This window comes from Podarcis vaucheri (assembly GCF_965113315.1).
Source record: "Podarcis vaucheri genome assembly, chromosome: 1".
Classification (NCBI taxonomy): Eukaryota; Metazoa; Chordata; class Lepidosauria; order Squamata; family Lacertidae; genus Podarcis; species Podarcis vaucheri.
Genome location: NC_138759.1, coordinates 43,051,468 through 43,064,307, shown reverse-complemented (window position 1 = coordinate 43,064,307; position 12,840 = coordinate 43,051,468). Strand labels below are relative to the sequence as shown.

The window sequence follows — 12,840 nt, the reverse complement described above, 5'->3', positions numbered from 1 at the left end:
GTGAACCCCTTACATTCATATATCATACATCATGCATATATGGTATCATTATTTTACTCTCAAAAGATAAGATGCTATTCAGTGTCTTTCGATTAGGTCACATCTAGAAGGGAAGGGCCCTACCCGCCTTCTCTCAGCAAGCTCCTTTGATGCTCATCGCATTTGCCCCATCACCCAGAGCTTACTAGAGGAAAAGCTTAATTAGCTTTTAACACTTAGATCCAGAGATCAGAGCAGTCTAGCACTCAGCTAAACACTGCAAGCCTTGATTAAATTCTAACGCTTACTGAATCCAGGAATTTAGAAGAATCTGGCACACACAAACTTATAACAATATTTATTTGCCAAGGCAATTGCTTGACTCCTGCCTTTCCCATTCACTGTGTGGACCCCTTCAAATATTACCTTGTGTGGGAGCAAAGCATATAGAAAGCTGCTAAGGGGCTGCAACTCTGGCCCTGCCCTGATGACTTCTGGCTCATCTGGCTCCTGCTCCTACCGTCCAAGCATTAAGTGGGTGCCTGAAATAAACAGATGGAATTCAGTGATGCACGATTACAAACATTCTGACGGAGAAACCATATCACCTTGCCGGTCAGAAGACTTTCCCCCTCTCTTTCTCCCCCTCCGCACTGCTTTGGGGGCTCTCTTGACCTCTCCAAAACCAATTTCAGGGGCACGACACATGGGGCAATGCCCCATTCTGCATATCATATTGTTGCATTTCACCAATATTGAGATATTGTTACATTTCACACATTGCCAGATTTGTTTAAAATTGTGCAAGTGTCACTAGGCAAAATGCCAACACAATGCATCTGTGCAATGAATAGATTACACATTTTTCCCCTGCTACGTCAATTTATTCTGCAGTACTGAATAAAGTGACATCAGCACCCTGCAGCAACCATTTGCCTAAATGATCCCACAAAGAACATTACGACTCAAGGTGAAATTGAGAAAATAATACTTGGGAGTCTGCGGCAGACACATTGACAACATAAATGACCACTATAAAAAATAATAATCATACTCTTCAATCTCAGTATTTCATGCCACCGATTAATCTGTAATCCCTGTTACGCAACCTCTTTTATTGGGCTTTCAAAGCCACAGCACGCCGGCTCAACAATGTAAAAGCCACATGGAAAAGTTCTGTTTTGGTTGTATTACTAATGTCAAACTCATACTTTTCCAAGAACAATGCAGCCAAGAAGAAAACAGAAAGCAATTGGAATGCACCACAGTGAGACTTGCCAAACCAAAGCATTCAGAGGACCAAGGGCCTGAAACTGCATCCCATTTTTTTTCTATGGGAGAGATATTTTTTTATATAAAAATAAAGAAACAAAACACCTCATATCAATGATCTCAGAACGTTATGAAAAGTGTAATATCTACCTAATGGGATCAGACTAGAATAATCTTTCCCATTATTTTTAAGAGCTTGGAAGAAAAGTGTGATGAGGGTTATGTCAGTGACAGAAACCAAAGCTGGCTATTTCAATGGAGGTCATATTTTGTGTGGACAGCTGAAGAGTAATCCATCATTCTCTCCTTAGCCTGCCAGTCGTTTGAGCCGCGTTCCCCAGAGTCCTCCAGAATAAGCATCTAGAAGAGGACCGATGTCAAGGCATTTTTTAATAGCTTTTTCAAACTTGCATGTTCAATATGCAAATGCAACAAGGCAGTGGGGAAACAACATTAGGGCGTCCACATGCGAGAACCCTACATGCAAGTATGCTGGAGTGTTAAGTTGAAATAATATGTTGCTGGACTTCCACTGGCAATGAGGCAGATACTGCAGGGCAGGGGGAGCCTTGCATAATTGTTTGTTTCCAGCATAAATCTAAGGGAGAGAAAAATCTCTAAAAATGGAAAATGAGACAATCTGCAGTCAGCTAAACAGGAATCTTTTTTTAAAAAAAGTAATTAGTTCTTAGAGCAAGTGTTTGAAAGTGGCCATTTTGTTCACGTAAAAACTTTCATTTTTACTACTCTTGGGATAAGATGAAATTGAGTATTTTTTTTACTGAATTAGGACTCCCACCCGCCCCAACCCCCAAAGAAAAGAGCTAGAGTCATGAGTCATCCAGCATAACGGATTTGTTCCAAAACTGCCATGTGGCCAAGTAGCTCAGTATAGCCTTTTTATACTCGAAGACACTGGCTTTCAGAAGAAATTTGGACACAATACAAAAAAAACATACAGCATTGAAGCACTTAAATAAAATATTGTGCCCTTTTTCTCCGCTGCAAGGTCAGGTGAGGCATGTGACACAGGGTGGCGGATGAGGCTCCCATGGTCTTGTCTGCCTGCCACCAACACCATGGCTGTCAGCCAACCGCCACCCCGTCACCTGTTGCCTCCACTGCTTGTGTGCTTACTATGGAACATCACCGCTGCCGCTGCTGCAAGGATGCAATCTGCAGTGGTCCTAAAGACGTCTCCAGGTCCAATACTCCTCACTTTGAGGCAGGAGCCCTTCCTCAAAAGGAAACATTGTGGTCAAGATGGAAACAGAGAATGCCTGCATCACCGCCAAAGCACCACCACCTGCAGCAAAGACAGGTTAGCAGTCTAATGCACTTTACTACGCTTAATAGATGCTGTTAAACTTTACACAGTAATTTCCCACCATTGTGATATTGAGTGGTGAGCAGGCGCACTGCCTTGCCACCGCAACAGAGGGGGCCCAGGGCTGTCATGTGACAAAGACACATGAGAGCAGAAGCAGCCAAGCAGGCTGGGAAGTGCTGGGACTGCACAATCATTTGGACCTACTAAAGTTATTCAGGCCTAACGGCTAACTGTTGAGTCGCTCTGACATGTGACTTAGCAGCCAGTTTCACTTTGTGCTCTCTGTAAGATTTCAGCCAGAGTCAGTCTACCTCAGTTGTGAGCAGAGTCAGTATGCAATCTCAGTCAAACTGTTTGGAACCATGAAGAATTTTTTTTTTTTAACTCAGTAAATCTTTGTTTCAATTAAAAACTCTGCATTATTAATTTGCGCTGCGTGTCAGGGGCATGCCGACATCACCGTGGAATGCACATGTGCGCAGTTGGGTCTGGCCTCTTCGTTGAAAATTTGGGGGTACCTGGGCCCCCGCAGCCCCGCGTAGATGGCACCTATGGGAGTGAGGATGACACAGCAGAGAAGCACAGCTGAAAGGAGGATGACTGAGGGAGAGGCAGCAGGGAATGGAGAAAGTGGGGAAAAGTGGTGGGGGAAGCAGCGCCAGATTTAGGGTGGTGCAGGAAGTTTCCCTGCATAAGGTGCAGATCCAAGGGCATGCAGAATAACCACCACCACCTATATTTATACACGTACCTACTCAAAGTTAAGGAGTGCCAAGTTTTGTCCTCGCTCAGTGCACCATATAACTAAAGTCTGCCTCTGCAGCAAGGACCAGATTTGGGGGGGGGCAGTGACCACAACCCACCTGAGATAGCATACCCTGTCATGCTAGCTCGGGCAAAGTCAATGACAAATCTGGTTTTTGTTTAGTGCATACAGATATATTCAAGCTGCAATCCCAAAGACACTAAGGAGTAAGGTCCGCAGAACATAGAGGAGCTTACTTCTGTGTAAATCTGCAGATGATTGCATTGCAAGGCAGGTAACAAATGCAGAAATGCTAGAAGCCCCCACCCCCCACGCCATCCTCTTACTAGCATTAAACTGACCAACAACAACCCACACAAAACAGCCTGAATCTGTTTTGAAACACTCAACCAGGGGGCAGCAAACTTTTTCAACAGGGGGCTGGTCCACTGTCCCTCAGACCTTGGGGGGGGACTATATTTTTTTGGGGGAGTGAACAAATTCCTATGCCCCACAAATAACCCAGAGATGCATTTTAAATAAAAGGACACATTCTACTCATGTAAAAACACGCTGTGGGCCGGACCATCCGCGGGCTGGATTTAGAAGGCGATTGGGCCACGTTCGGCCCCTGGGCCTTAGTTTGCCTACGCATGCACTCAACCCTCAAGTTATTTGTGTTTTCATAAGCCTCTAGAGTGGCCAGCCTTGCCAAAGCTTTTGAAACTTCCCTTCTAGGCTTGCCTATCGCCAAACAAAGAGCATATGGCAAGGGTATATCCAAGTATGAAGCTCAAAGCAGCTCTTGCTTCAGTTGCCTTCAATGCAAGTGTGAAGTTTTACCATTTTCCAGAGTATTCCTTTGCATTACAAGTGCCTTTCCTCTGCTTTCTTTCTCTTTTGCATGATTAAGGATCAGAGGTTCATAGGAAATAGCCTGAAAGAGGCTTATTTACCTAGCTGTTCACAGAGGCCATGATAAGACATGAGATAGGCCACAGGGGAAGAACTACTTTTTATGTTTGCTGGGTCCAAGCCTTTCAAGTTAGTTAAAACGCAAACAATCCACATGAAACAGAGCTGATAGAAATAAATAGATTTTTTCATGGACATAGAAACATCATTTTCTAATTTCATTCAACACATATTTTCCCCATTATCATAGCTGTCAACTTTACCCTTTTTTTAAGGGAAATTCCCTTATTCCAAATGGGATTCCTCGCAAGAAAAGGGAAAAGTTAACAGCTGTGCATTATGCTCTCCACACCAGCAAAGCATTTTTAATACAGCTTTCATACTGCCCCCCCCAAAAAAAATCATTGCTAAAATCTAATGTTACTTTTAGAAGGATTGAGCATACCTTAAAAACAAAGAAAGTGATCCACCAGTCCTTGATGGTGCATCAATTAATTATTATTTTGAAAATTGGATTATTTTTTATTGTTATTTGTCTTCTAGTATTGCATGCTCTGTAAAATTCTGGCTGAACCTTGTTTGGTAGCTTTTGTTTAAGGTAGGCCTGAGGTATGGAAAATCCAAGTTCAGATGTTCTTGGCAATCATTGCAGCAGTCAACTTCTTTGGGGTATGTATTTGTTCTCTGATAAATAAAACTAATTATTTCAGTATGTTTTATGAAGGTGCACAGTGTGCTCCTTTGAGTGTCCACTCTCAAGGATATATTGTACTTGGATTTCCCCCCATTTTTGCTGCAATACCAGTTTAAGGAAAATACAGGAGAGAGAGAAAACAAAGTTCTTTCATTCAGGTAACCAATGGGCAGTTGGCTTAACACGCAGCAATAATATAGCTGCTTAATTTTTGGCAGCCATCCTACTCTCAGCATGAACTTATATACTGGGTGGTTCTAATGGTGCATTGCTTCATGACCACTGCCAACATTTGGCTTTCAGTTCTCCCAAGGAAAGAACAGGTCAAGCTGTACAAATTCTTCAAAACTTAGTTTTGCAGTGTGGTAATACCAGTTTGCATGATTTGTGTGTTGCAGCGTTAAGAAGGACAGTAGTTGGTAAAGTACTGATTTAAAATAATATTAATTAATTAATTTTATTTATTTATTTCCCAACCATCAGGTTGAGTTTCCCCAGCCAAAATATGGTATGTAAATTAGCTCTGACTGTGTGCCCTACCCCCCACTAAATGGCACTGCATTTGAGATGCTTTGAGAAGATGACCTAAAAGGTCTCAGTGGTATTTGACCCATAATAGCTCATGCATTCATTCAATTTTACTTCCTAGATGATAGATAGATAGATGATAGATAGATAGATAGATAGATAGATAAATAAATAGATAGATAACAGATAGTTAGATAGATAGATGATAGATAGATAGATAGATAGATGATAGATAGATAGATAGATAGATAGATAGATAGATAGATAGATGATAGATAGATAGATAGATAGATAGATGATAGATAGATAGATAGATAGATAGATAGATAGATAGATAGATAGATGATAGATAGATGATAGATAGATAGATAGATAGATATAGATAGATAGATAGATAGATAGATGATAGATAGATAGATAGATAGATAGATAACAGATAGATAGATAGATGATAGATAGAGATAGATTCCTATAACATCATTTGCAAAAAGAAAACAACAATCATGCCATATGAGGAAAATGGAAAATAGAGCAAAAAGGAGCATCTGGGTAAAATCTGTCTGCCAGTTATTTTAGCTAACATCCTATAGGACAGTTGTAGGTAGGTAGCCGTGTTGGTCTGCCGTAGTCGAAACAAACAAACAAAATTCCTTCCAGTAGCACCTTAGAGACCAACTAAGTTTGTTATTGGTATGAGCTTTTGTGTGCATGCACACTCCTTCAGATCTGAAGAAGTGTGCATGCACACGAAAGCTCATACTAATAATAAACTTAGTTGGTCTCTAAGGTGCTACTGGAAGGAATTTTTTATCCTATAGGACACTTATCATCATCATACACCACATAACAAATGTCATTAAAATACCGTATTTTTTGCACCATAACACTCACTTTTTTACTCCTAGAAAGTAAGGGGAAATGTCTGTGCGTGTTGTGGAGGGAATGCCTACGGGTGGCATGCCTACAGATTTTCCTCCTCTAAAAACTACGTGCGTGTTATGGTCGGGTGCGTGTTATAGAGCGAAAAATACGGTACCTGATATCTCCGGAGATATTTTTTTTTAAAAAAAAAAGGAAAGAGGGAGCAATTTTTTCTTTCTACAATATTCAGTAAGTGGATTCTAACTTGCTGTAAAATGACCTTGTTGTTGCCTTTTTCCCTTTTGTCACAACAATTACTTACCAGAATTTCCCATCCATTCACTTACTTTTGGTTTGGTTTAGAAATACCACTTCCCAGCATATAATAGCGGCCTGCTGTTATCATGTTCATGAGACTAATTCTTATGTTCTCTCCTTACTAAACCTTGCAATTCATTATTTGATGCAGAGGTCATTAAGTGCCCCTTACACACGGGTTCTCAATTTTGGTTTTCAACATTTTTAATACCTGTGCACGACATCTGGAACATTGTGTCCTAGGTTACCTTCAGACTGCCACTATTTTGCAGGAGGGATTCAATCGCATATTAGAAAATTCAGGTTTCGCCAATTAAAGAGAATTGAAGCACTCATTATACAATATGATAAGGGAGGTGACGGGAAAATGCACTAGAGTAGTATAACAAATGTACAACCCTAACACAAACCAATCATGATGAATGCTCTGTAAAACAGTGGGTTGTATAATTTCTGTGCAAGCTCTTTGGAAAGAAATCAGGATGAATGCTCAGTAAGTACATCCTTTGGAGGTGACCTGCGTCTTCAATCACACACTGTTTGGAATAAGATGAAGTTCCATCATTGTGGGTGTTCAAGAATTCAAATTGGTATTGACGTTTGCAATTGGGGAGACAGAGAGATGGAAGAATTTCAGCTAAGAGCATTGGCTTCAAATAAGTAAACCAACCAAAGGATTTGGAAATCACTGAGCTGTGCACACAAAGTAGCTGCCTTGAAAACGGTTGCATATTTATATCGTTTTCTGGAAATGGGACAGCTGATGGCAAAAATGCCAGCATTATTATTGTCTGTAGTCTCATATGAAGAAATGAGACCCTAACAAAGAGACACCCTTTTCTAACCACCATGGGGATATATTTATTTGCAGCTGGAATGATAATTATATATGTGGTTGATATACACTGAAATTTGGTTCCTCCTTTAACCTTAAAAAAGGGCAATCCTTACCACCAAATCTGTTATTACCAGTGCTGTTTTCTTTTTCTTGTAACGCATAGCTGACTGCCAGCTTGCCAACGCAGCAAAGTTACAGCAGGCACCTGTTTTACAAAGAATAGCATAAGACTTGCAGAATAAGGACAAGGGCACCATCCTGTTGCCCATGGAGGCCAGTTGGGTGCATACAGGAGGACCACATGTGGGGCATGAACACAGGAACCACCTTAGTTGTTTGTCCCCCCCCCTTAATTGGTATTCAGAAGTACATTGCTTCTGAGCATGGAGCTTTCACGTACCTATTGTAGCTGATGGCAATTGACAGATGGAGCTATCCTCCACGAATTTTGCCTAATCTTCCTTTAATACTAACTAAACCAAGAGTCATCAGCACATCTTGTTGCAGCACATTTCAGAAGTTAATTATATATTGTGTAAAATAATGAGTTGCAAGTGTGAGCGAGCAATCACAGATCAAATGGCCCACTAAAAGTAATGATCGTATCCAACTCTCCTGATGGGGATGAGGGAAGTGAACTCTGGTTGAATGCCTAATAGATGTTATTTAGTGCCTCACAATGATACAGACTTTAACAACAACAATTATTATTATTATTATTATTATTATTATTATTATTACTACTACTACTACTACTACTACTACTACTACTACTACAGTCATACCTCAGGTTATAGCCGTTTCAGGTTGTGTTTTTTCGGGTTGTGTTCACCAGGAAAGGTTTCTATTCTTTAAGAATTCAACATCCTTATGGTTGTAATGTTCTTCACATGGACGTTCCCACTTCCCACCAGATGAAGGTATGGGAAAAACACCAAAACTTCTTTACCTCCCATTAGTGCTGCAATCAGTCTCCATCAAGAGGCATTACAGTGGTACCTCGGGTTAAGTACTTAATTTGTTCTGGAGGTCTGTTCCTAACCTGAAACTGTTCTTAACCTGAAGCACCACTTTAGCTAATGGGGCCTCCTGCTGCCGCCGCGCTGCCGGAGCACGATTTCTGTTCTCATCCTGAAGCAAAGTTCTTAACCCGAGGTAATATTTCTGGGTTAGCGGAGTCTGTAACCTGAAGCATATGTAACCCAAGATATCTGAAGAAGTGTGCATGCACACGAAAGCTCATACCAAGAACTAACTTAGTTGGTCTTTAAGGTGCTACTGGAAGGAATTTTTTTATTTTGACTATGGCAGACCAACATGGCTACCTATCTGTAACTGGAACCAAGGTACCACTGTACTTTCATAATTTAGTGTGTAAAATAGCCCTAAAAAGCAGCATGTAGAGCAGAGAAAGTACCAGCAATAAAATACATAATCTTCCACCTTGTGAATAGTTACCTTGATCTGGACTGGCCCCAAACAAAACAAGATGGAGCAAATTAAGACAACTAGAAGTATTATCAGATACTCCTTTCACATGTTCCTCCATGCAAGACTAGTACAAGAAGTTCTTCTACCAAGCCACCATGTGAGTGTCTGGTGTGGCAGACAAGCAACAGCTCATATGCAGAAGTTAGGTCTGATTCTTTACATTTTTTTAAGGAAACTGCTTTCAGCAATGCTGAATTTGCTACAAAGACAGCCGCAGAGGAAACCTAACCGAATCTCTCCGTGCAGCAACTTGAGATGATCACAGGGTACTGATCTGCCTTTGAGAAATAAGGAAAACCACACAGAGCATTGAGCCAAATCAAAATCAAAATTAGAAGGAAGAACCTGCACGTGTGTAATCCATTGCATTTTTAGACTGCCTGGGATGGAAAACTTCCCCCAGCCTAACAAGGGCACAGATAAACAAGTCTATGTCAGGAACTTCCAGGAGCAGTAGGACAGAATGCTTCAGGGTGGGTGCTAGAGGGTAAGCGTAGTCTCCAGAGTGTCGCTGATTTGTAACTGAAGCTCAAGCAATTGAAAGATAAATGCCAACCATCCACTCTTTGCTCCCTTGACAGTTAAGTATGTGGTACTGAACTACAGCAGATAAATAAAAATAATAATAAACATAGAATCTCTCGTTTTGTATTGCCCTGTAAAATCAATATGCAGCCTCAGGCAGCTTGATAGCTTCCCCAGGTTGACAGTCCAGAGAATCAAAGCCACTGGAATTAAAGCAGATGAAATACTCATAACTAACATCATTAAGTAAGTATAACTCCATCAACACACCAGGGACATGGAGCGGCTAAAAACTGAACTGCTGCTTCCAATCTGTTTCTCAACCATTTAAACAGATTGAAATGCGTTGCAGCTGTGTTTCTCCTGCGAGACGCTACAATAATTTCTGCTACCATGAGTCACACAATCGTACTTCGTGACTATGTGACTATCTTATGTGCCTCAAGCCTTTGGAGGAAATTGCCAAAGCTAATCAAACAATGAAATGAAAAAAGTTGTATCTTTCCAATTTCATGCAGGGATACCAAGCATCAATCACATTTAATAGATCCACATTTTGCTGAGTGCCAGTTGGTACAGAAGTGAGAAGAATCAAAGCTACTGTAATAAATTGACAATGACACTTGAGCAGACCTTTTTGGAATTAAATGAAATCTGCTGACTGCTCAGCCACTGTGGTTGTACTTGTATTTGTTGCTTATTAATACCAAAATCTATTTGAACGGAGCAAAAGACTTATACTGCATGCACAAATATAGGAGGCTACATTTGTATTTATTATTTCAGGCCAATTTTGCATCAGGCTAATATCCTCAGCATAAGTCAGAGTAGGAAGCGGCTGAGGATGTCAGGAGATTATTGTGGAAGAGGCAAGATGATGTTCTGTTAATACTTTGAGTATCCGTGCTCTCTTTTTTATATTCAAAGTATGGTGGTCCAGTCCATTGGGTGTGTATCTGCCAACCTACAATCAAAATCAGACATCACAAGGAGGTCATTTTGGGTGGATCAATGAGATTGTTATTGAGTTGTTGCAAGAATTTAATTGGCGAGGAGGAGAACTATGTACAACACACTGAACTCATTGGATATAAATGTAAAAATGTTTTAGAGATTACTAATTTGATCTTCAACAAAAGAACAGGCGGACAAACTCTGGAAGTTTACCTTGATAGCTAAAACAACTCACTATAAAAAGAAAGAGACAGTGACAAGTCATGATTTCATATGAACTGGAAAGTGAAATATTGTAAAAATGATTTGCAGTGGTACCTCTAGTTACGAACTTCATTCGTTCCAGAGGTCCGTTCTTAACCTGAAACTGTTCTTAACTAGAGGCGTGCTTTTGCTAACGGGGCCTCCCGCTGCTGCCGCTGCACCGCCGGCACACAATTTCCGTTCTCGTCCTGGGGCAAAGTTCTCAACTCGAGGTAACTCTTCCAGATTAGCGGAGTTTGTAACCTGTAGCGTTTGTAACCTGTGGCATTTGTAACTCAAGGTACCACTGTACTATATCTAAATGTACAATCTTGCTTTGCAAGGTTTTGAAAAGTTGCTTTTATGGGTGCAAACTTTACTGCTGGACACAGCACTGTAATAAATGCTTCTTTATTAGGCCCCTGTGGAAGTGGCAGTGTCACTTTCAAATACAGTGGTGCCTCGCAAGACGAAAAGAATCTGTTCTGTGATTCTCTTCGTCTAGCGGTTTTTTCGTCTTGCGAAGCAAGCCCATTGAAGGATTAGCAGATTAATGCTATTAGTGGCTTTTAGCGGCTTTTAGCAGCTTATCTGCTGATCGGATCAGCTGATAAGCGGCTTAGAAAAAGGGGGAGGGGGAAAAACAGCAGGAACTCGCAAGACATTGTCGTCTTGCGAAGCAAGCCCATAGGAAATTCATTTTGCGAAGCACCTCCAAAACGGAAAACTCTTTCGTCTAGCGAGTTTTCAGTCTTGTGAGGCATTTGTCTTGCATTGTACCACTGTATCAAGGCGGAGGGGCGTCAGCAGCCACATATAAGCATTGCTCAACCTCTAGTCTTAGCTGAAACCTCAGCATCACATGATTCCCACTATGTAAGAGGGATAAGTAGGGCCTTACTTGCTTCCCCCACTCCCTTCTTGTGTCCACGCTAAAGGGCAATCAAGGAGTCTGTCCAATGCAGAGAAGCTCCCCACATCGGCTTGCCATACCTAGTGCAAGCTCCACCTCCAACACGCAGAGGATGGCAAGAGGGACACACTGGACGTGCACAACCCCCTCTCCCCCCCTCACATGAATGAGCTGAATACTTGGATGGGCTTCTGAGCACTGAGAATTCTGAAGCTTCCCCAGAGAAGGTCAGAGGATGCTGGAGGAGATTCGAGGCAGAGAAATTGGGGCTCTGGCTGCCTTTCGCTATGTTTGGTGAGGTGGAGCCACAGCCTTGAATCTGTCTGGCACAGATTCACTTCCTCAAATAGCCAAGCTAGCTCCCTGGTGAGGTGGTGACGCTCTAAGTATGTATGGGCCATTCTGGTAAGAAAGGAAGTGGCTCTGTGCCAGACAGATTCCAAGGTGGTGGCTATGGAAGAAGCAGGACTCTCTTAGAATGTTAATGCTGTGAACCCCTCCATCGTAGGCTCAGGTTGCATATATGTGCAAATAAACCATGTATCATAAAGACACCACAGTCTACGTTGTCCTTTATTTCAAAGGAAACATGGAACCTGGGTAAGTGCCAGAACTCCTGGAATCTCGCACTCCTCGTGGGTTGGGATGCTGTGCAAGAAAATTATCTTTCCTTCAAGAGCTAAATGTCTGTAATCTACAGAAATGCTTGTATTGAGAGGAACTAAAGTGTCAAAACAGAGTCATGATGTACTGTCTGGCTGTAAGTTCTGGATTGTTTTTCCTGTGAACGTACATTCCTGTCTCTATTTTTTTTTTTTTATTGTCCCTAGAGATTCAGAGATGGGAGAAATAAGAACAATTAGCACGTCGTTATCTTCTTGGCAAGCTTTCACGATTACAGTCTGAGAAAATTGCAGCACTCTGCTCCTTTTCCCTCCTTCTACTATTTGATGCAAATGGCAGGCTGCCAAGTCAGTAACTTGTTCCTGTATGTGAGCAATGCAGCCGTTTTGTGATAACGCCTCACACACATTTGATCCGCTTCCTTTCTTACTCAAACTTGACATTTTTGAATTAACAAAATAACAAAAAAAAATTCAGGGGGAAGATGCGACTAGCCACCACTGGCCTCTAACAATCAAGTGAGTCACCAAACACCTCTTAAAACACTGGATTTTTATGGAGGTTAGCCAACCCTTACCCACAGTAAAATATTTGAAGCATACTAATTGTG

The 12,840-nt window shown here is 41.4% G+C and overlaps 1 long non-coding RNA gene across 1 annotated transcript; it reads left to right on the top strand.

Annotated features, from left to right (window-relative positions):
- The first annotated feature begins 2,426 nt into the window (after positions 1 to 2,426).
- Positions 2,427 to 9,273, top strand: LOC309542882. The gene is made up of 3 exons (XR_014224478.1): positions 2,427 to 2,572; positions 4,828 to 4,910; positions 9,143 to 9,273. It is a non-coding gene; the product is annotated as an uncharacterized lncRNA (long non-coding RNA).
- The last annotated feature ends 3,567 nt before the right edge of the window (positions 9,274 to 12,840 follow it).